Consider the following 22,429-nt stretch of genomic DNA (forward strand, 5'->3'; position numbering starts at 1 on the left):
GCATGTGTATGCAAGTCAATTGCAAGAAACAATATTATGAAGTGACTAATAAATATAAAATAATGGGTCCCAGGGATATGGTCTGGAGGCACACAAGGCTACTTTGCTGAAGCTGAGCAAGGCAGGGCTTGGTCCTTGCTTGGATGGGAAACCTCCTTGTAACCACCTCTGTACACTGTCTCTGTTCTGTGGCTGATTTTTTCCCCCCTTTAAGAAAATAAATATATAATAAACATATTTTCATGTGATCCAAGGGAACCCATGCAAAATAATGGTTGATTTTCCCCTCATTGCTTTTGGTGTCTTTCTGTCCAGAATCAGAGGTCCATGCTGCGTTGTGTGTCAAATGAGAATCTAGAGAAAACATTTCTAAATGGCTTCTGAGCCAAATATGTACGGCGACGGCACTCCCAGCATTTGAAATCCTTGGCCTGTGTCTTGTCAGGAGTGTAGTACCTCTGTGTTTTCTTCCTGAGTGGAAACTTTTTCAGCTGTTTTATTTGCCTGTATGGAAAATAAAAGAAGATTCTTGGCCATGTCATCTTACATAGTTGATAGCAGGAGTCAGTTGCCATCAGTTGGGTTGGTGGTGGAGATGAGATACATATGAGAACAGAGCTTTTTTCTGGTTCACTTTCTCTGAGCATGTACAACATTAGTCACAATCCATATTGATCCTGTAGTTTCTTGAGAAATTTGATGTGTCTTCTCTCAAACCAGCTTCTGTTCAATATGAAAACATAAGCCTCATTGGTTTTGCAGTTCATCTGAGGTGTGTCCATTTGAGACAGTTATTGTACATGCTCAGATGACAGTTTCATGAATAGGAATTTGCGTGTGACTGCAGGTGCAGGGAAACCAAACTGGTAATGTGCATCCCTGCCTCTTCTCTGTGTGCACAGCAATGTATAAACTTGCAGCCCAATGGGCAAAAACGACCTCATTGCATTTTAAACCACTATTGTCTGCAAAACCTTTCATTCAGATGCTAGAAGGCCAAAAGCAAGGAGATGTACAGTGGTACCTCTGGATGCAAATGGGATCCGTTCCGGAGCCCCCTTCGCATCCTGAAGCGAACGCAACCTGTGTCCACGTCTGCGCGTGCCGCAATTTGCTGCTTCTGCGCATGGACGCGACATCATTATGATCATCTGCGCATGCGTGAGCGGTGAAACCTGGAAGTAACACGCTCCGCGGAGTGCAACCCGAAAATGCTTAACCCGAAGCTACTTCAACCCGAGGTATGACTGTATGTCTGTGTATGTCACACAACCAGCCTTGCTTTGCAGCTTTGCTCTGCACAGACTTGAACGCGTTTTTAAAAATATGGACTCTTTTGTGGTACTGGAGTGTTTGATATGCAAAGCTTTGATCTGCATTTGTTGTTTAATGATACAGTAAGTGTTCCATGTGGGGCAGGGTTGCTGGGTTTAGGTATCACCTTAAAGAGGTCTATTTTTGTATTCTCTCTGCTTTCCCATAGACAGGGAAAAAGAGGATTGATAATTTTGGAATGAGAAATAAACTTTCTAATCTTGCCAGAACAGAATCAGAACAACTTACTTCCATCTGCTGGATGTGAGGGCAAAAAGCAGCATTGCAGCTAACACTTCGCAGGAGAAAATGGGGGGGCAGTGTGGTATAGTGGTTAGAGTACTGGGTTTGGACTGGAGAGATCTGGGTTCCAGTCCTCCCACTTTGCCACAAAGCTTGCCTTGGGCTGGTCAATGTCTCACTTAGCCTAACTCCATCTCACTGGATTGCTGTAGGGATAAAACAGAGAGTGAGGGCTTTTGCCCCAAGAATTGTGGGAGCTGTAGTTTGTTAAAGGTGCTAAGAAATTCCTTCCAGTAGCACCTTAAAGACCAACTAAGTTAGTTCTTGGTATGAGCTTTCGTGTGCATGCACACTTCTTCAGATACACTGAAACAGAAGTTGCCAGATCCTTCTATATAGTGAGGTGGGGAGGGGTATTACTCAGAAGGGTGGTGGGAATGGGAGATTGGCAGATAGCTGAGATGAGCCTGTTGACGACTCTTAACGACTGCAATAGGTCTTACAGGAAAAGGCAAGGGGTGAGAAGGTGAAAAATGGCTTAGTCATGTATAATGAGATAAGAATCCAATGTCTCTGTTCAGACTCTGTTCAGAAGGATCTGGCAACTTCTGTTTCAGTGTATCTGAAGAAGTGTGCATGCACACGAAAGCTCATAACAAGAACTAACTTAGTTGCTCTTTAAGGTGCTACTGGAAGGATTTTTTTTATTTTGACTATGGCAGACCAACACGGCTACCTATCCGTAAAAGGTGCTAAGAGTTGTTAGAAGACCTCTGTTCCTCCGTCACAGAGCTACAGTTCCCAGAGTTCTGGGGGAAGAGGTACTGGTTGTTAAACCACCCTGAAAATTCAGAGAATCATAGAACTGTAGAGCAGGATGGAGCCAAAAGTGTCATCTAGGCCAATCTCCTGCACCTGCAGCCCTATGAGAGAAATAGAGGTCTCTGAACAACTCTCTGTGTCCTTAACAAACTACAGCTTCCAGGATTTTGGGAGGGAAGATACCATGGCCGTTTAAAATAGCAGCACAGTACTTTAAACGTTCATCTGGCTTCATATTGCATACACTGACTGGCAGCAGCTCTCAACTGGAACAAAGAGGGATGCCCCCTATTTCAAGTAAACTTTGGACCTCCTGCCTATTCATTCCTTGTAGTGCAAGACAAATACCACCCCCCGCTGCCCATCTAGCATTAGCTGTGGCCAAAGAATGACTCCCAGCCTCCAGGGTTTGGCATATTAACCTCTCAGTGAATTATGCAAAATTACAATGTAGGCCAAAGCCTTTGGCTAACAGTAGTGGCAACATAAAAGCCAGTTCCTCGCCGGCTCTTTAATTTTCCGGAGCATGGTGTAATGAGATGTGCCTAGATAAATATAGATTGAGCTCTCCAGGGCGGTTGGTGGCCAGGATGATCTGGAAAAGGGAGCCAACCATGTTTTCTGAGCAAATCTTCCAGTTATATACTCTCTCTCTTTCTCTCGCTTCCTCTCTTTCAGGGGACTATATTTCAAAGCACTCATTAACTTAGCAGACACCCCTCTCTCTTCCCTTTGACTCTTCTTTTCAGCTTGCCAAGGATGGTTTTAAAAGAGGGAGTATTTAATGACTCTGCAGTTCTGAATTAATGGGTCATGTGTGTGGGATCTTGCTATGAAAAAAATCCTGGCAGGGGGATATTGAGTCGCAAGTCAACTTAAGAAAAATGAAGGCGTTTGTTTTGGTTAGCAACTGAGTGACTGAGCCATATCTTTTGAAGGGTGTGTTGCTTCTGCCAGCAATTCCTTTCTTTCTTTTTAGGTTTTCTTTTAGGTTTTCTGTCGTGTACACACACACACACACACACACACACACACGAAGAATCACATAAGAAGAATTAACAATTCAAGACTTTCAAAAAAGTTAAAATAACAATAAACTAAAAACAGATTAAAACTCACGTCTTCATTCTATATATCTGGACGGGCTTGCTTAAACAAAAATGTTTTCAGCAGGCACTGAAAAGGGTATGGTGAAGGCCCCTGCCTGATGTCAACAGGCAGGGAGTTCCAAAGTGTAGGTGCTTCTGCTCCATGGCACAAACCACCCTGAAGCATCAGAGAGAAAAGATAACATGATCCCAGCATGTTTGGGGTTGACCAAGGCAGGAAGCCAACCAGGAGGTGGTTTTTATTTCCACCAAAGCCCACAAAACAGGCAACTGGGCTGGACTGATTGGAAAGTTTCCACCTGGTATCCCTTGACCATTGCTTAACAATTGACTACATTCAGCACTGGGAAAGGCCCTCTCCCCCAAAAAAACCCTGCCTTGTAGAGAACATGCTTGCCATGGTCGTGTTTCTGGCAATGGAAGGAGGGGGAAAGAGAACTTGCTGGATTTCAGGGTCCTTAGCTGCTGATGAAAGCAATGTCTCAAAGGGAACCCCCACAGAGCTGTTTGGCGTGACAGCAGTCAGACTGTGGCCTGGATGGTGGGTGGGCAGCTGGCTTTGTTTGCCCTAGCTCCATCCTCCATCCAGCTCTCTGCCATTTCCAATTAGCAACACATTGCCACTTTACTCCACCTGCATTTATCCAAACACACAAATACACACAAGCAAACTAGGGGTTCCTAGCTTTAGCAGGCTAGGTTAATCGGTCACAGCAAAGCCTGAGCAAGTTGCAAATATATTGGGTGCTTTCCCTTCATTTCCCTCCATGCTTAAAAAGATGATGCTCCCCTGAAAGTTTTCTCTTGCAAAAAGAACTTTCTTCCTTCATTATGTCCATGCTCAAGGCAGATTGACTATATAATGACAAGCTGGAAGGTGTGCAGAGGAGGGTGACCAAGAAGGGTCTAGAAATCAAGACTTAAAAGAGGAACAGTTAAGGGAATTGGGTATGTTTAGCTAGATTAGAGGAGACTTAAGAGGAGCCACCTTCAGATATCTAAAGGGTTGTCACATGGAAGATGGAACAAGCTTGCTTTCTTCTTCTGCAGAGGGTAGGACCTGAATCAATGGCTTCAGGTTACAAGAAAGGAGATTTCAACTAAACACTAGGAAGAACTTTCTGATAGTAAGAGCCGCTTGACAATAGAATAGACTCCCTTGAGAAGTAGTGGACTTTCCTTCCATAGAGGTTTTCAAGCAGAGGTTGCATGGCCATCTGTTATGGATTATTTTGCTGGTTTCTCCATTGCATGGCGTTGGACTAGATGCCTCTAGGGGGTCACTTCCAACTCTATAATTCTGACTCCAACCTACTGCATCTGCCCTGGGCAGGGCCACAGCTCAGTGGCAGAACGTCTGCTTTGCATTCAGAAGAGCCCAAAGTTCAATCATCAATAGCATCTCCAGGTGGGTTTGGGTGAGACTCCTTGTCTAGAACCCTGGAGAGCTGCTGCCAGTCAGTGTAGACAACTAGATGGACCACATCTGACTTGGCATAAGGCAGATTTCTGTGTTTCTGTAAGGCTGACCCAGAGCAACAACTTGTGCAGAGGCATGACAGACAGCTCCCTGGCAAGGCAAATGATGCCACTGTACTGAGAGTATGATTCATGTGGAAACGTGGCACAGTGATGCACCTGCAGCAAAGGCTGAGTGATAGGAGGCACAGTCATCACACAGAGACAGTAGGCAGCCTCCTTGACAGCAGGTGGGTGCTTTGGGCTCCCTGAGCCTCTTAACGACTTAATTTATTTGGAAGTGGCTGATCCGCGCATGAACATAAGCTCCCCAGTTTGCAAAACACGATATGCTACAGTATGCAATTTGGGTTACCTTGATGGCAAATGTAAACAGCCTTGATTTTGTGAGCTTCCCTAAATTAGCTGGTGTGAGGCTGTCCACAGCTGCCAGTGGGAAGGCAGAATAACAGATACCTTTAAAATGAAAAACACAGGGCCTTGCAATAATGCTGGGCCATTTTGCAGTGCAATGAAACTGAGAGCTCATGCTGTTGCACAGTTGAACAAACACAGGAATCTGTAATTGATTCATTTTCTTTTTTAAAAAATGGGGGAGTCCTTCCTGTGCAGACTTTCTGAGTATTTTAAGCTGGAAACATCTGTTCCACAGGCTGCACCTGCCGACAGCAGCCTGGCTGTTTTGACTGAGTGAGTCTTTCTTGAAAATAGGAGGGTGGCGAAAACAGGCAAGCCAAGGAACTGAGAAACCCTTAATGTCCATCAGGGGTTGGCCTTCTTGGCTTCCTTATTAAAGCAGCCACTGTCCAGCATCCTAAATAGATTAAGTTTCCGTGATCGCAGGATTACCCATAAAATCTCTTGACTTAATTCATATGCTTGCCAGACAGGCTGTAAACTCAGAGCCTCTTGATTTGAGTTTGCGCATTTCCAACAAAAATCTTCTCTGTCCCTAATCTTTCCTTCATTCCTTCTTTCCTTGGGACAATAGGCTTCAGTGTTGTGTGTGTGTGTGTGTGTGTGTGTGTGTGTGTGTGTGAGAGAGAGAGAGAGAGAGAGAGAGATAGATATTGCACATTTTTAGGAAAGACAACCACAGCTTTAAAATGGCAAAAGAGCCTAAGACCCTGGATCAGGCCAGTGGTTCATTTAGTCCAGCATCTTGTCCTCACAGTGGCTGGCCAGAAGATGCCTGTGGGAAATCTGCAAGCAGGATTTGAGCACAAGAGCAAACCGTCCCCTCCTGTGGCTTCCAGCAACTGGCACTCAGAAGCATTACTGCCTCCAACTGTGAAGTCAGAGCAGAGCAGAGCCATCTAATAGTGCTGTCCTATACAGACGTACTCTGAATTGCCTTGGGGAGACACCTGTCTTGTGAATCATGCCCTCTGGGCAGGATGCTGCATCCTTTTGCCTCCAGTCATCCCAATGGCAAAACACAAATCGAGAACATGGAAAGCCAAACTGAGGAAAATATGGAAAGCCAAACTGAGGAAAACTGCTTCGGGCAGTTGGAGCGCATGCTGGATCCATCAGCGCTTGCACAACTTCATTTGTTTGTTTGTTTTCTTAACGTTTATATACTACTTGCCCACTTAGTCTATTACAGCATAGACATTTCTATTGCTTTAACAGGTGTGTGTTTATACTAGCGTGCACAGAAGAGCCTGCTGAATCAGACCAATGCCCTATCTACTCTGGCATCCTGTGCTTACGGTGGTCAACTGGATGCCCATTACCTGTTACCCTCAAGGAGGACCCAAACATAACTGTATTTTCCCCTCCCGTGGCTTCCAGCAACTTGTATTCAGAAGCATTGCTGCCTGTGGAGGCTATCCTGGCTAGTAGCTATGGATAGCCCTCTCCTCCATGAATCTGTCCAATCCTCTTTTAAAGCCATCTAGATTCTTTTTATCTGTCCTGAATCATCTAACATTCAACTTCACTGGGTGTCCTTGAGTTCTAGAGTTAGGAGAGAGGGAGGAAAAGTTTTCTCCATCCACTTTCTCCATGCCAGGCATTATTTTATAAAATTTCTATCATGTCGCCTCTTTGACAACAAGGTTAAAAGATCTGCCACGGCTTCTTGCCTGCTACTGGGCCAGGTTCAAAGTTCTTGTCATTAGTGAACAAAGCCTTGAATAGCTTGGACCCAGGAGACCTTAAAAATTGCCTTATCATCTACATCCCTTCGATCACTGAGATAATCTGGGGGAGCACTATTCATGGTATCCATGAAAAGGGATTGGTTCTTAAACTGCTCTGGGAATGCTACTACTAGGGGTCTCCTTAAGAATTCTTTGGAGAAAGCCATGGCTTTTAAAAGTGGTATTACAATGCTTTAAATGCATGGTGCAAATGTGGCCTTAAGAGAACCCGGGTTCAAATCCCAGCTAAAAGGGACTCTTGGTGACCCTGATCCAGTCATTTGCTCTAAGCTGCACTTAGCTTGTAAAGCTGAGGATGAAGCAAGGCAACCCAGCAGAGGAATGTAAAGCAGGTAATGGGATACGGAGTTGGTTATGACAAAATGTCATGGCCGCCTGGCCAGATCCATTCCCAACATGGACATGTAGCTGTGATTCCTGCATTGTAGAAGGGTCGACTAGATGACTCACTGGGACCCATCCAATTCTACAATTCTCGGATTCTGTTATCTCTCCCCCACCCCATCTAGTCAACAACCTTAAATCTGATTCTATTTGATTGACTTTCTCAGGCTTGGGGGGGGGGGAGAGGCAATCTAAGGGGCAGGTTTTGCTTCATTATCATCATGTCTTGAGTGATGGTTTAGGAAGCACCATAATGTAATGACATGTGAATTTTTTAAAGACGGGAGTTCTGCGGAAGGCCTCCTGACAGCAAGGGGAGGAGAAGTCTCTGCTGGCGAGGCCGCAAAAGCTCTTTTGTTGGTATACAATGCTCAAATTAGTCATGACAAAAGTGCCGGAATCTTTCTGCATTAGAGAGAACATGCCTGCAGAGTTCCCTGGAGACCGGGGGAAAGCAGCAACCTAAAGGCTCTCTTCTTGTTCCTAATGGATACAGTTTTCTGGAAAATGTTTTCATTCAGGGACAGGTGGTCTCCTATAGTTATCTGGGTATAGGGGAAACAAAGAATCTATGTCAAGTGTTTTGGGTGGGGGGCATGATTGGCCTTGCATCCTCAGATGAGAGACCCGGGGCATTGTTGATGTTCTGCGGATCATTTGTGCACTTCACTAGAGCACCCAAGCTCAAACCTCTGAATTAAACATAACACACTGATTTCCAAGATTTCTTATTTTGCAGTTTATTCTGCAGTTTTGTGTTTGCGCAATTGCATTTGCTTAATGTGGTGAAAGGCAGGGAGTTGTGGGAGAACTTTAGGGATCCTCATCATAGGTGTGGGGGAGGAGAAGCTGTTGCACTTCAGTCTTGCTCATGGGCCTCATTTTGGGGCATTTGGTTGGCCACTGTGAGGACAGGATGTTAGATTAGATGGGCTCGCTTTAGCCTGATCCAACAGCCAGGCTTTTCTGATGTTCTGCCTTTCCTACTGAAGGCAATATGTCTCTGAATACCAGTTGCTGGAAACAGCTGGATGGAACAGTGCTGTTGTGCTTGGGTCCTGCTTGTGGACTTCCCATAATGGGCTTCTGGTTGGCTGCGCTGAGAACAGTATGATGGACTTGATTGGCTTGATCCAGCTTCTTAAATTATTAAGCTGGTCTCTCTCCAAATGTCACTAGACTCCAGCTTCCATTAACCCCAGTCAACACGACAAATGGCTGTGGGTGATAGCAGTTGGTTCCCCCAGCATTTGAAGGGGCAGCACATTAGAGAAAGTGGCTGTGCAGTGTTCTTTAAATGTCAAGAATAACAATAATGTTAATGACTATAGTGGCTATAAGAACAACCTCTTAGATGGTCCTTCTCGTCCATCTTACTGTTGCCACAGTGGCCAAACAGGTGCCCCTTGTGGAAAGCCTGCAAGCAAGACCTGAGCACAAGAGCAACTCTCGCCTCCTGTAGTTTCCAGCAACTGGTGTTCAGAAGCATTGCTGCTTACAACAGTGAAGGCAGAGCAAAGCCATCCTGGCTTGTAGGGCTGGGTGACATCCAGGGCCTTGCAGAGCCCAGCAGATAATGTGCCCCCCCCCCCCGATCTGTAAAAATATTTATATAACGTAATTTTTTTATAATGTATTATAATTTTAAATACATTTTACAATAAATACATTATTCATTCTAAAACGTATTATACAATTTTTAATAGTTCAATAATGTATTTAAAATTTATTTTTAAGTAGACAAATTTGACTATTAATTATAATTATAATTATAAATTATAAATTATAATTATAATTAAAACTTCTCCATCTTCTTATTCTACTTAAAAAAGATGTATGCTTGTGAGAAAGCCACTATTTCTCGTAAGCCACTATTTCTTTAAAAAATATGGTTTCCACCAAATTTTATCCTCATTGAGCTATATGTACTCCTCGGGTGTAAGTAATATTCCTGGCCTAGTCAACAAAATTTTAAACAAATGGCCACATCTTCATCAATTTTTCATCATTTTCAAAAAAAAAAAATAGCGATAAGAAAGCCAACACACTTATCTTTAAGGTACGTGTGGTTTTAAATTTTGGCAAATAAGATTTCAAACAAAAACTCACCAACTTTTAACAGCATGAAAAACATGGTCCACCATCATGTTCATGGTGCGCTGGCTGCTGGAGCCTTGGTCGCCTCCACCCACCCAGCGCCCAGTCCACGCTCATCTGTGGAGCTGATCGCAGGCCCCACTGCGGACGCCGGGGAAGCTTTTCTCTTGCGCTGCCAGCCATGGCCCCAGAGAATCCACCCACCACCGCTGCCACCTTTGCACCTCCGTGTTCGCCCCAGTGCATCCCCTGCGATTGTGATATGCTGACTGAGGCCCCCTTTGGAATCAGAGGCCCGGGTCAAGTGGCCCATATGCCCCCCCCCTCTGTCTGGGCCTGGCGACATGTGGTTTTCAACATCACAATATATCACCAGCAAAGTATCACAATATATCAGTATATCACAATGTCTGAAATAAGGGTGGAACCATGTAGAGGCAAACTAGTGGCCACTGATAGCCCCCTCGTCCATGAATTTGTCCAGTCCTTGTTAAAGCCGTCCAAGTTGGTGGCCATCATTGCCTCCTGTGGTACTTCCAAACACTGCATCCTTTCTTTGTAGGGGAGTTGTTCCATCTCATTCTCTGAACCTGTTCCAACACTACAGTATGATGAGTATTCACAGGGGATTATGGGTTGTTGTTGTTGTTTAGTCGTTTAGTTGTGTCCGACTCTTCGTGACCCCATGGACCAGAGCACGCCAGGCACTCCTGTCTTCCACTGCCTCCCGCAGTTTGGTCAAACTCATGCTGGTGGCTTCGAGGGCACTGTCCAACCATCTTGTCCTGTGTCGTCCCCTTCTCCTTGTGCCCTCCATCTTTCCCAACATCAGAGTCTTTTCCAGGGAGTCTTCTCTTCTCATGAGGTGGCCAAAGTATTGGAGCCTCAGCTTATGGCAATGATGTTAAGGCCACCCAACAAAATTCTAGGATCCTTCTTGTCAGCTTCGCCAGAGGTAAGTCTTTGATTACGTCTTCAACTTGCTTGCCTCGTTCATACAAGGAGAGCCAGTGTGGTGTAGTGGTTAGAATGCTGGACTAAGACCTGGGAGACCAGGGTTCAATCCCCACTGGGCCATGAAGCTCACCAGCTGACCTTGGGCCAGTCACTGCCTCTCAGACTAACCTTCCTCACAGGGTTGTTGTGAGGGTCACATGAGGAGACTCGGGGGAAAACTGTGTGTGCCACCTTGAGCTTCCTAGAGAAAAAGGTGGGCTATAAATACCATGAATAAAAATAAAAAAGAAATAAAAAAAAATTGTAGAAAGTCCTACAAACGGATTATAGCTTGACTCTGAAATTCTTGCAGTTACTGGTGGTGGAAGGCTTCCCTCCTCCCATCGACCCCCCAAGGATGAAGGGAGAAAAACTCTTAGCAACTTGTCCCTGAATCATTAAATTTTTTCCTGGGCTGCCTTAATGACTCTCTCCTGCTACTGGGGTTGCATTTTAATCTACAATTAGCAGGAAGTGAGTGGTTCTGAGGAGAGGGGGGAGGGGATGCTTTACTTATGTGTCACACCATTAAGACTGAGAGAGCGAATGAACTTAGCAGTGGTGTCATTTTTGCTAGAGCATGAGATCATTTAGCCAAATCAAAAAGAAGACCAATTGCACTCTAGAGGAAGACACACACATGACACCAAATAAGGATTGTTCCCATTTTCAAAGGCGATACTTGCTGGACAGGATTGTGGGGGTTTTTGTGGGGTTTTTTTTGCAGGTTCATATCATTTTATGTTATATTGATTAATCCTCTGCCTTCGAACTGCTGGATAGATTTAATTTGCACATTCCCTAAACCTCAGTAAAGAGGAGGCTTATGAGATACTCAAAGAAGAGTGAATTACTCACAGTTTTAATTTTTTTTTTTTTTTTACTTCATGAAATTTATATGTTGCTTGATTTAGCCCTTCCAACTTTACAGTTCTATGATTAGTTCTATGAATAGTTGGAGCCTTAGCTGGATATACACCCTCAAGGCTCCAATAAAAAAAACCACTTACCTGAGAGAAAGCTCCATTGAAGTCAGTGGAACCTCTGAGTAAACATTGTTAGGACTGCAACATAAAATAATAGATTATGAAGTGGCATAAGAATAAAGGACAGGGTTTGTTAAAAAATAAAAATCCTTTGGAGGACAATTAGGGTCCCAGATATATAAGGGCTGATCAAAGCAAAGCCTGTCTTCAGATCAGCATACCAATCCCCCATTCCCCCCCCCACGCCATTCATTACAACAGTCATTGTACATATAGTCATTACAACAACTTTCCAGCAAAGGCAAATCATGAAGGATAGAAAAGAACTCTGTAGTTGGTGGCAGCAATTAGATCAGTAGCAGTTTATCTGCTACAAATTTCAAGCCTTGCAGTCAATTGTTTTTTATTCCTCTCTTCCCCCCCGCCCCCCCCCATCCTAGCTGAATTTGAATTCCAGCTCTGCTCTGGCAAGAAGAGCTGGAGAAAAGAAAGAAGGATGATTTGGGAGGGGAAAGGGTTCTTGCAAGGAATCTGCAGAATGAATTGTGGAGATTCTGCCTCTTTATCACCAGTTCTTAATTTACACAAGGGGGTTCTCTCCCCCCCCCTCTCTCTCTCTCTCTCTCTCTCACACACACACACACACACACACACACACACACACACGGTGAGTTTTCGTAACTGTTTCCTAGCAAGGTTGGCAACTGCAGGCCCTAGAGTCGAATCTACCCATAACCCTGGATAAAGCCCATAGGCCTCTCTTGTTGTTGACACCCTTGTGATAAAACAGATGCAAGAAAAGCATTTGTTAAATAGCAACCAGAGAGGGAGGAATTTGCCGGTTTTCATTTCTCCTACACTTTCGCCCTTGTCCCAGGTCTCCACATCTACTGTGCATTTTGGAACATGGTCAGTCTGTCAATTTGTTTTCTATAGGTTTGGATGTCTCTTGAGATGCCATTCCAAACTCAGCACGAGGATTCTCAAGGAGGCGGTGGAAGTTTTTGTCCATGTTTGGATATGGCTGCCATTTTGAATCAAGATGACAGACCAAAACATCATTTTGGTGTGATTTTGCCCGTTTGGTTCAGCCACCTGTGGGAATGTACCGGTAGTTGCCAAAGTCAGCATGAGGGTTCCTGAAGTGGGGGTCTGCATAGATGTTTGGGTGCCAGACACCATTTTGAATTAGGTTGGCGGACTGAAATTTGGCCTTCGTATGACTTCACCTGGTTTTTGGAATGGGTTTGGCCACCTCCCAAGATATTTTCACTCCTTGGAGGAAAAGGTGGGATATAAATGTGAACTAAATTGAACCTTCCCTGGCAGTTCCATACAAGCCCCTTTATGTAATCTGCCCTAAGAAATAACTTTGGGGGCATCCCCCTCTGCTTGGCCATTTGCACATATAAAACATGACATTGCCCTACTCCCTTGCCAGATTTGCTGCTGTCGTTTGTCAAGAATCCAAAGATCATGACCCTTTTCCTTCAGAGCTTGGGATAGTGTGCACATATCATCGGTTCTCCCTAGTAGTGGCACTCTTGGCAGGCTCTTCTGCTTGATTGATGCCCTGAGTCAAGGTTCTGGCAGCTCATATAGGCTGAGATGGATTGTTTATTTTATTTTTTTTAACCCCCAAATGCCATCAGTACAAGTTCCTGAGTTGTGATGGCCGCTTTGATGTGATCTAGAAAGGCATCATTCACTTGCAATAGAGTAGTGTTAATATTAATTTTATAGATTCATAGAATCGTAGAGTTGGAAGAAACCCCAAGGGTCATCCAACCCCCTGCAATGCAGGAATCTCAGATTAATAATAATAATAATAATAATAATAATAATAATAATAATAATTTATTTATACCCTGCCCATCTGGCTGGGTTTCCCCATCCACTCTGGGCGGTTTCCAACAAAATATTAAAATACAATAGTCTACTAAACATTAAAAGCTTTCCTAAACAGGGTTGCCTTCAGATGTCTTCTAAAAGTCTGGTACAGTCATACCTCATGTTACGTTTGCTTCAGGTTGAGTGTTTTCAGGTTGCGTCCCGCAGCAACCCGGTAGTGCAGGAAAGGATTACTTCCGGGTTTCGCCGCTCGCGCATGCAGACTCACAGAATGACATCACCCTCCTCTGTACACGTTCCATCTTGTCAATATACTTCTTAAACTGTGGTGCCAAGAACTGGACACAGGACTCCAGGTGAGTTCTGATCAAGGCAGAATAGAGTGGAACTATTACTTTCCTAAATTATTTTTTTATTTAAAATTATAATCTGCCCTTCCTCCCAGCGGAGCCCAGGGCAGCAAAGTGTAAGCAATAAATAAATAAAATCCCCTTCCAGTCAGGATTCAGGCCTCACCATTGGACGGCTAACAGATTGAGGTTGAATCCTGACAAGACAGAAGGACTGTTTTTTGGGGACAGGGCATGGGCGGGTGTGGGGAACTCCCTGGTCCTGAATGGGGTAACTGTGCCCCTGAAGGACCAGGTGCACAGCCTGGGAGTCATTTTGGACTCACAGCCGTCCATGGAGGCACAGGTTAATTCTGTGTCCAGGGTGGCTGTCTACCAGCTCCACCTGGTACGCAGGCTAAGACCCTACCTGCCCGCAGACTGTCTCGCCAGAGTGGTACATGCTCTATCTCTCGCTTGGACTACTGCAATGCGCTCTACGTGGGGCTACCTTTGAAGGTGACCTGGAAACTGCAATTAATCCAGAATGCGGCAGCTAGACTGGTGACTGGGAGTGGCCGCCGAGACCACATAACACCGGTCCTGAGAGATCTGCATTGGCTCCCAGTATGTTTCCGAGCACAATTCAAAGTGTTGGTGCTGAACTTTAAAGCCCTAAATGGCCTCGGTCCTGTATACCTGAAGGAGTGTCTCCACCCCCATTGTTCAGCCCGGACGCTGAGATCCAGCGCCAAGGGCCTTCTGGCGGTTCCCTCATTGCGAGAAGTGAGGTTACAGGGAACCAGACAGAGGGCCTTCTCGGTAGTGGTGTCTGCCCTGTGGAACGCTCTCCCTTCAGATGTGAAGGAAATAAGCAGCTATCCTATCTTTAAAAGACATCTGAAGGCAGCCCTGTTTAGGGAAGTTTTTAATGTTTAATGCTGTTTTGTTTTTAACACTCGATGATGATGATGAAGATTAAAGCAATAAAACATGTCAAAGCACATCTGGTACCGAATGCTCCCTACTTAATAGTGCCCTATTCTACTTCTTCATGTAGCACATAAATGATGGAACTCCTTCCCGCAGAAGGCAGTGATGGCCACCAACTTGGATTGGCTTTAAAAAATGATTGGGCAAATTCATGGCCGAGAAAGCTACAGATGGCCACTAAGCATTGTGGCTGTACTCTGCCTACACGACTAGAGGCAAGAATGCCTCTGAATATCAGTCGCTGAAAACCGCTGCAGGGGAGGAAGCTCTTGTGCTTGACTCTTACTTGTGGGCTTTCCATAAGGGGTATATTGTTGGCTGCTGTGAGAACAGGATGCTGGACTAGCTAGGTCTTTGGTTCAGCTCAGAAGGGCTCTCCATATGGAGGTCTACTGTCAGAACCTCCATACCCAGGGGCAGTCTAGCTCAGAACACCAGCTTCTGGGAAGTGGTAAGAACATGGCTGTTGCACTCAAATCCTGCTTTCTGTCTTCTTCTGTGATTGAACCCTCCACAGTTACTCTAAACTGTTGCCATTTGAGCTACCTCTCAGTAAAATAAAAAATATAAAATAAAATAAAATACTCTCTACCCGTAATCACTCATCTGGCCCACTGCTTCATCAGCTCCCAGGTGTCTAGGATCTCAAAATCATCAAACCTTATTTAATTTCTGTCTCCCTGCGGTTTTCACTCTTCAAATCCACCCACATTAGGTCATCTTTCCCTTTACTTGCTCACAAGGCATCCTTCAGCCGGTCAATAGAATGGAATTAGAGAGAGAGTGCAATCGTTACAAACCCAAAGTCTTAGTGCAGCTCCTGACTGCAGAAGATTGTATTTTAAAGAGATGAAATTAATTGAGCAATTGGCTTCTGTATCAGAGAAGGAGGAGGAAGCAACATTTTTTAAAAGTCAGGAAAATCCCCAAATGGGTTATTAACTGTGAATCTGCATGTAGCAGCATTCGATTCTTCTATGTTTGGTGGGAATGCCCTCTGGTTTCTCAAGCATATCAAGAAATATCTAACATAATTACCGCAAATCCCCTGTTCAGGCTTCCTTGCAACTGTCATTACTGAATATGTGGGTGGATGACCTGAAAGCTTGTCACTCCAAAGACATTTTGACATGGATGTTAGCTGCAGCCAGGATTTCAACAGCCCAGTAATGCATTTGGCTGTGTGGTATAAGAATTTACGGAGTTTGGCTATTGCAGAAACCATAAGACATAAACCGTGGGTCTACAGACAGATGGAGGATCTAGAACGTTTTTATGTCATATGGTGGGAATTTATTTCTTATGCGAGGAGGTAAAATCCGCTCCGTCTGCAACACTGGGGAGTTAAGGCAAGGCTCTGTGCATGTTAAGGAGGTTACCTACAGCAGAAAGATTTGTCTGCAAGGGAATAGTTCCTCTTTCCTAACATTAAAAAGAGATGATGTGACAGAGAAGAGATAGTGCAGGACTTGTATCAAGGATCCATGCCGGTGGTTAGCTGACTTTTTGCCCTGAACCCTGGTGTACTTTGAGGTAATTCCCAATAGACCAGCCTTTCTGAACCTGTGGATCCCCAGATGTTGTTGAACTACAACTCCCATCACCCCTAGCTAGCAAGGCCAGAGCTCAGGGGTGATGGGAGTTGTAGTCCAACAACATCTGGGGACCCACAGGTTGAGAACAGCTGTGAATAGACTATGCTGCTGACCATGTGCACTAAGCAGAAAGTTCTGTTGACCACAGTCCTCTAAGATGCAGCGAGAAAGGTTCAAAGTAAGGCCAGGTTCCCATCTCTGAAGAAGATCCATGGTTGTAACTCTAGGGTCAGTCCTGAAATCATGGTCTGGTGTAGCTCTCAAAACAGTTGCCCTCGCTCTGTCTAGCCTACCTCACAGGGTGGTTGTGAGGATGAAAGGGGGGGGTACCTGGGGCTCCTTGAAGGATCTAGACAAGACAGCTAGACAAGACTTGGGAGTTTCCACAGGCCACTCTCCCTGCACCAGCTTCCCTCAAGTTCTTCTGCCTGGCTGAAATGTGTCTTCAAAATGAGAAAATGCCTCAAGCTTGCCTAGATCTCCATCCAGTGTGTGCCTGTGTGTACATACCTTTTTATGTACATATCTTCTTATGTACATAAAAAGCAAGGTGTCCTCATGCTCTACAGAGAGGATTAACAGAGGCGGCGGAGAAGCTCTTCACACAGTGGTTTTGCAAGCTGCTGTGTGAAGCACCTGCCCTTGCCTTTAAACGGGGGTGGGGCTTGGAGCGAGCTGGGCAGGAGGGGGAGGACCTTGGGGCAACTTGTGGGAAGATAGGCAAGGAAGGGGGATGAGGTGTAAAGGGAGGGGGTTGGTGAGGTGTGGAGGAAAGATATTTGGCAAAGGAGTCGGTGAGCAGAGTGAGCAAGGAGGAAGCTCCTAGTGTGTGGTGCGATGGTTAGAGTGTTGGTCTATGACTTGGGAGATCAGGGTTCGAATCCCTAACCAACCATGACGCTCACATGACGCTAGTGTGGTGTAGTGGTTAAGAGTGGTAGACTCGTAATCTGGGAAACCGGGTTCGCGTCTCCGCTCCTCCACATGCAGCTGCTGGGTGACCTTGGGCTAGTCACACTTCTTTGAAGTCTCTCAGCCCCACTCACCTCACAGAGTGTTTGTTGTGGGGGAGGAAGGGAAAGGAGAATGTTAGCCGCTTTGAGACTCTTTCGGGTAGTGATTAAGCGGGATATCAAATCCAAACTCCTCCTCCTCCTCCTCCTCCTCCTCCTCCTCTTCTTCTTCTTCTTCTTCTTCTTCTTCTTCTTCTTCTTCCCCTCCTCCTCCTCCTCCTCACTGGGAGACCTAGAGCCAGTCACTCACTCTCAGCCTTACCTACCTCGCAGGATTGTTGTGGGGATTAAATAAGAAGGGGCAGAACCATGTAAGCCACTCTGAGCCCCATGGGAAAAAAGGTGGGACACCCCCCCACCCTCTGACTTTTGTGTGGTTGAAATGTAGCCTGCCATTCAAAGGTATGAGTCCCATCCATTCCCCAACCAGTCTTTCCTGGGACCACTCCCACTGCTGGAATGTGGCCCTTTGAAGGCTTTCCCTTAGGGGGGGTGGCCCTCAGGCTGAAAAAGCTTCTCTACCCAGCTCTTTAACTGGGTGCAGAGATGCAGAATAAAGCTACCCCCTCTCTCTTGCTCCTTCCTTGTGCAGGATTTTAATTGCTCAATACCATCACCACCACCACCTTAAATGAAAAGGGTACTGCAAATGAACACAATTTTCAAAGCCAAACCTTCAGATACTGTTTTGTAGCATCCCCCCCTACCCGGCACTGGAATGTGAGATACATATGATTAAGTCCCAGCGCTAGGTTGTAATAAAACTTGATAGAGCGAAACGCAAATAAAATGACGCAGGCTAGAATGGGACAATTTGTAAAACTGTGAGGAGGCAGAGCCTGTGTGAAAAGATGATAAATTGAACTATCATATAGGTGCATGTATGCACTAGAAAATCAGCAATAGTCACTGTATAAAGCTTAGGGATGCCGTACATCCAGAATTTTCAATAATGTCCAGGAAACCTGGGTGTATGGCAGCCCAAATCGGAAGTGTTGGGGTTTTTTTTGGGGGGGGCAAATTCCCTAAAAAGAGAGCAAAAAAAGAAGAGCAACTCTGCTAAAACTGCCAGTTCATAGGACATTCTAGGTGCCTCCCCTCACCCCCAATACCACATAAGAACTTCAGAAGTGGCTGGATGCTGGACCAGGCAGTCCCAAATCCTGGTACAAAACACTAACCACTGCACCACACTACCTACCCACCCCTCAGTTTACAGTAATCACCTAATTGAAACTGATGCATGTTTTTTATACAGTGGACAGTACTGGTAGACTCCATTGATCCATCAATCTAATCTTAGAGGACTCTCAATTGATTTTAAAATTAGGAGGCACCATCTACTTTTGCTTTTCTCCATTTGCTAAAATGATTTTACTCATCTTCCACATGGTAGCATGTGAAGCATAAAAAATAATAATCATGTACCCAGTTTTTAGACAAGACAGAATAGGGTCACTGCTTGAGCAAAACAGGGCGGGATGTTGAAAGGTTGGCTCCTTTGGGAAGAATTTGGGAAACAAACTGGTGCTTTGAAGTCTTGCATGACCTCATTTTCTTTCGAGGGAAATGAATGCAAATGGAGCAAAGTTTCTGGTTGCATCCTGAGAAAAGAAATGGAGGACAAGAAGCTACCTTCTACTGTGTCAAACTGCTGTTCCATCTTAGCCCAGTGTTGTCTACACTGGCTGGCAGCAGCGGCTTTCCAGGGTTTCAGTCAGGGCGTCTCTCCCAGCCCTACCTGAAGATGCAGTTGCATGCAAAGCAGGTGCTCTACCGCTGAACTAAGGTTCTTCCCATAAAAATAAAATATAAAAATATAAAAATAGATCTCATGTTTCTGAATAAAAGGCTGAATTAAACAGGAAAATGGGTCTTCAGTTTAATTGTTTCAGTTTAAACTTCTCAGCTCCTACAGACTAGGATGATGCTTATCATTTTTACAGCAAAGAGCTTTATCAACAAGGTTTCATGGAGGAAGGGGCAGGCGAGGTAAGGAGGGAAGAAACCTCTTTCCTGGAGCATTGCAGATATAATAATCCAATTAATATTGGAAATGCAAGAAGGGGAAAATGAATGCGTGCAACTGAAATGTTTACACATAGCTTTTCCTTCTGTATGCCAAGGGTGGCAGTGGCTATGGAGTTCCTGGACTGTTTCAATGGCAGACTTTTATCTAGCAAGTGTGCTGGAAAAGGGTTCCCCCCCCCCAAGCCTTTGCTGTGGGCAGGGGCAAACTACGTAGGTGGCTTGACTTTTCATGGAGGCAGGAGCAACCTTCGTCCTGGAAACGGCTGCAGCTCAGTTGCACAACATCTACTTTGCATGCAGGTTCCATCCCCAGCATCTCCTGGTAGGGCTTGGGAGGGAAACCCTTGACTGAAACCCTGGAGAATTGCTGCCAGTCAGTGTGGACAACACTTAGCTAGATGGGGTAGCTTCCTGTTCTGCTCTCATTCCTTTAATCAGAATGAAGAGGACTAGAATCTTATTCATTTTTAGCAGGTGGGTCATGGCTCAGTGGCAGACTTCTCTGCTCTGGCATGCAAAAAGTTCCCAGGTTCAGTTCCCACTGGGATCTCCAGTTCTCAGCAAAGCAGCTTACATAGCAGAGACCACGTTTCCCATTGGTAGCATCCAGGCCTAATTCAGGGGTCAGCAACCTTTTTCATCCATGGGCCAGTCCACTGTCCCTCAGACCATGTGGTGGGCTGGACTATATGGGGGCGGGGAATGAAAAAATCCCTATGCCCCACAAATAATCCAGAGATGTATTTTTTTTAAAAAGCACACATTCTACTCATGTAAAAACACGCTGATTCCCAGACCGTCCGCTGGCCAGATTGAGAAGGCAATTGGGCCTCATCCGGCCCCGAGCCTTAGGTTGCCTACCCCTGGCCTAATTGTTGAACTGGCCCTGGAGGAAGGACAGACCCTGACACAGGCCACAGCTGAAATAACGCCTCTTTTCTCACCATTGTTAACATCTCCCTTTCAGATTCAATTTTAATCTCTCAGTTGTTATGAGATCTGATGATGGTGGAGCTACAGGCGATGGTAAAATATGCATGAGGGTCTCCGAGAAAAGGAAGCAGAACGGAAAGCAGCTAAGAAAGACAGCAGATGTATGGCAGTTTTCACAGCTGTGGCATTGGACATGCTGTTCCTTCTGGTGCTCCAGATCGCTGGCATTTGTATGGTGGGGTTGGGGTGAATTAGGGTTTTTCTTAGACTTCCCTCTGTTCTCTCAGATGTTGTAATTTGCCAAGAAAGGGAACAGAGTGAGGACTGAAACCAGAAGGAATGGCTGTGGAGCATGGAAACTGAAAACCAGAGGACATGGCTTTCTCTCTTTCTGTGCATCTCCATGCAAACACCCCTCTAGATTGGGCAAGGTGGCCTCAGAGGGACTGGGTTAATAATGCAACTGAGGTAGGATTGTACGAAAGGTCATTATTGCCAAAACACCCATGTACCCAGTCCAGCTATTATCCCATCTCAGTTAATCAGCCTCCCCATTGTTCCTGAGTAAACATTCTCACTCTGACCCCTCTGTTTACACAACACCACAATCGGGCTTGCATCGGGGTACATCCGACCTCAATACGTGTGTCCTGGACGCCCATGTGCCGATTCCAGCCTTTAAAAATAAACCACCACCTTCCCAGTTGATGCTGCAAATATTGTTGATTGCAGGCCAGTGCTGGTTTCTGCAAGAAGCTTCCTATACTGTACTGTGTGGCATTTTCCCTATGCAATCCCCTCCCCTCCAGCACTTCATAGAATCATAGAATTGTAGTTGGAAGAGCCCCAAAGGTTAATCTGGTTCAGCCCCCTGCAATGCAGGAACTTGCTACTTGGATATCCTGGTGATGTGCTGCATGTCTCTTTGCAGTGGTAGATATAGGAGACCACTGGCCCCTTTAAAAGTGGTTGGATGCAACTCAGACAAAAAAGTGAAGTTTATACACTGGTACCTTGGGTTACAGATGCTTCAAGTTATGTGTTTTTGGGTTGCGCACCGCGCTGAACCTGGAAGTACCGGAGCGGGTTACTTCTGGGTTTCGGCACTCACGCATGTGCAGAAGCGCTGAATCTCAACTCACACATGTGCAGACGCGGTGCTGCGGGTTGCGAACTCGGCGGGTTGCGAACGTGCCTCCCGCAAGGATCACGGTCGCAACCCAAGGTTCCACTGTAATAGCAAATAAATAGAGGCAGTTGTAATCTGTGCTATCTGCATTCTTTGGGGGACTGGGGATGAACAGAGCCTGTTCATCGCCAGGCAGGGCACCCCCATTATGTGAACAGTGTTATTGCCTAGGGGCCTGTCTATCAGATCACAATGGATCAGCCTGTTGTCTTCCTGTTCTTTGCAAGCCTGTCTGGATCTTGATTTCCATCATCAGACGTGAGCAGCCATCAATCCTAGACCCACCAGACTTTCCTGGAACTGGGGCCAGGTTGTCTGCCCGCTTGGCGATAAGGACAAATGAGATTCATTTTCTGTCAGAACTGTTCTGTTTTGGCAGACCCAGCCTAATTAACTTGTTTGGAAATATATGTGCAGCACTCCCTGTTCAGAAAGAAACTGAGAAAAGTATAATCAGGAAGTCCCTTATATATCAAATTGTGTTTATTGTGTGGCCATTGGATTTAGAGTGGGCAGAAACGGGAGTAAACAAGGCCGAATAGGTAGGAGATGGTGGTCTCTAAATATAGACAGGCTTGTAGATCTCCACTCAACCTAGTCACCTGTGATGAGTAAACATCTTCTTTAGGTGAACAAAGTGGCTATGTCCGGGAAATTCCAGACCCATGGCAATCCTAGTGGGCAGTTACTTCAGCAAACTGCTCCATTTTCTGTTATGTACTATTGTGAGAAATGGCTGTTCTGTTGAGATTAACTTAAACTGAAATCAGAATTTTTTACACACACACACACACAAACACAAACACACAATCCCACTGCCATAGCATATGTAAGCCCCATCCATCAGCTTTCCCCCTTTCTCCCTGAGACTAATCTTGTTTTTGGAGGCCTACGGTT

The 22,429-nt window shown here is 45.4% G+C and overlaps 1 protein-coding gene across 3 annotated transcripts in view; it reads left to right on the forward strand.

Moving 5' to 3' along the window:
* VAV2 (vav guanine nucleotide exchange factor 2) overlaps positions 1-22,429 on the forward strand; it is a 155,586-nt gene that overhangs the window by 42,659 nt on the left and 90,498 nt on the right. The gene's annotated exons all lie outside the window — the stretch shown is intronic.

The sequence above is a fragment of the Podarcis vaucheri genome (genome assembly GCF_965113315.1).
Source record: "Podarcis vaucheri genome assembly, chromosome: Z".
NCBI lineage: Eukaryota > Metazoa > Chordata > Lepidosauria > Squamata > Lacertidae > Podarcis > Podarcis vaucheri.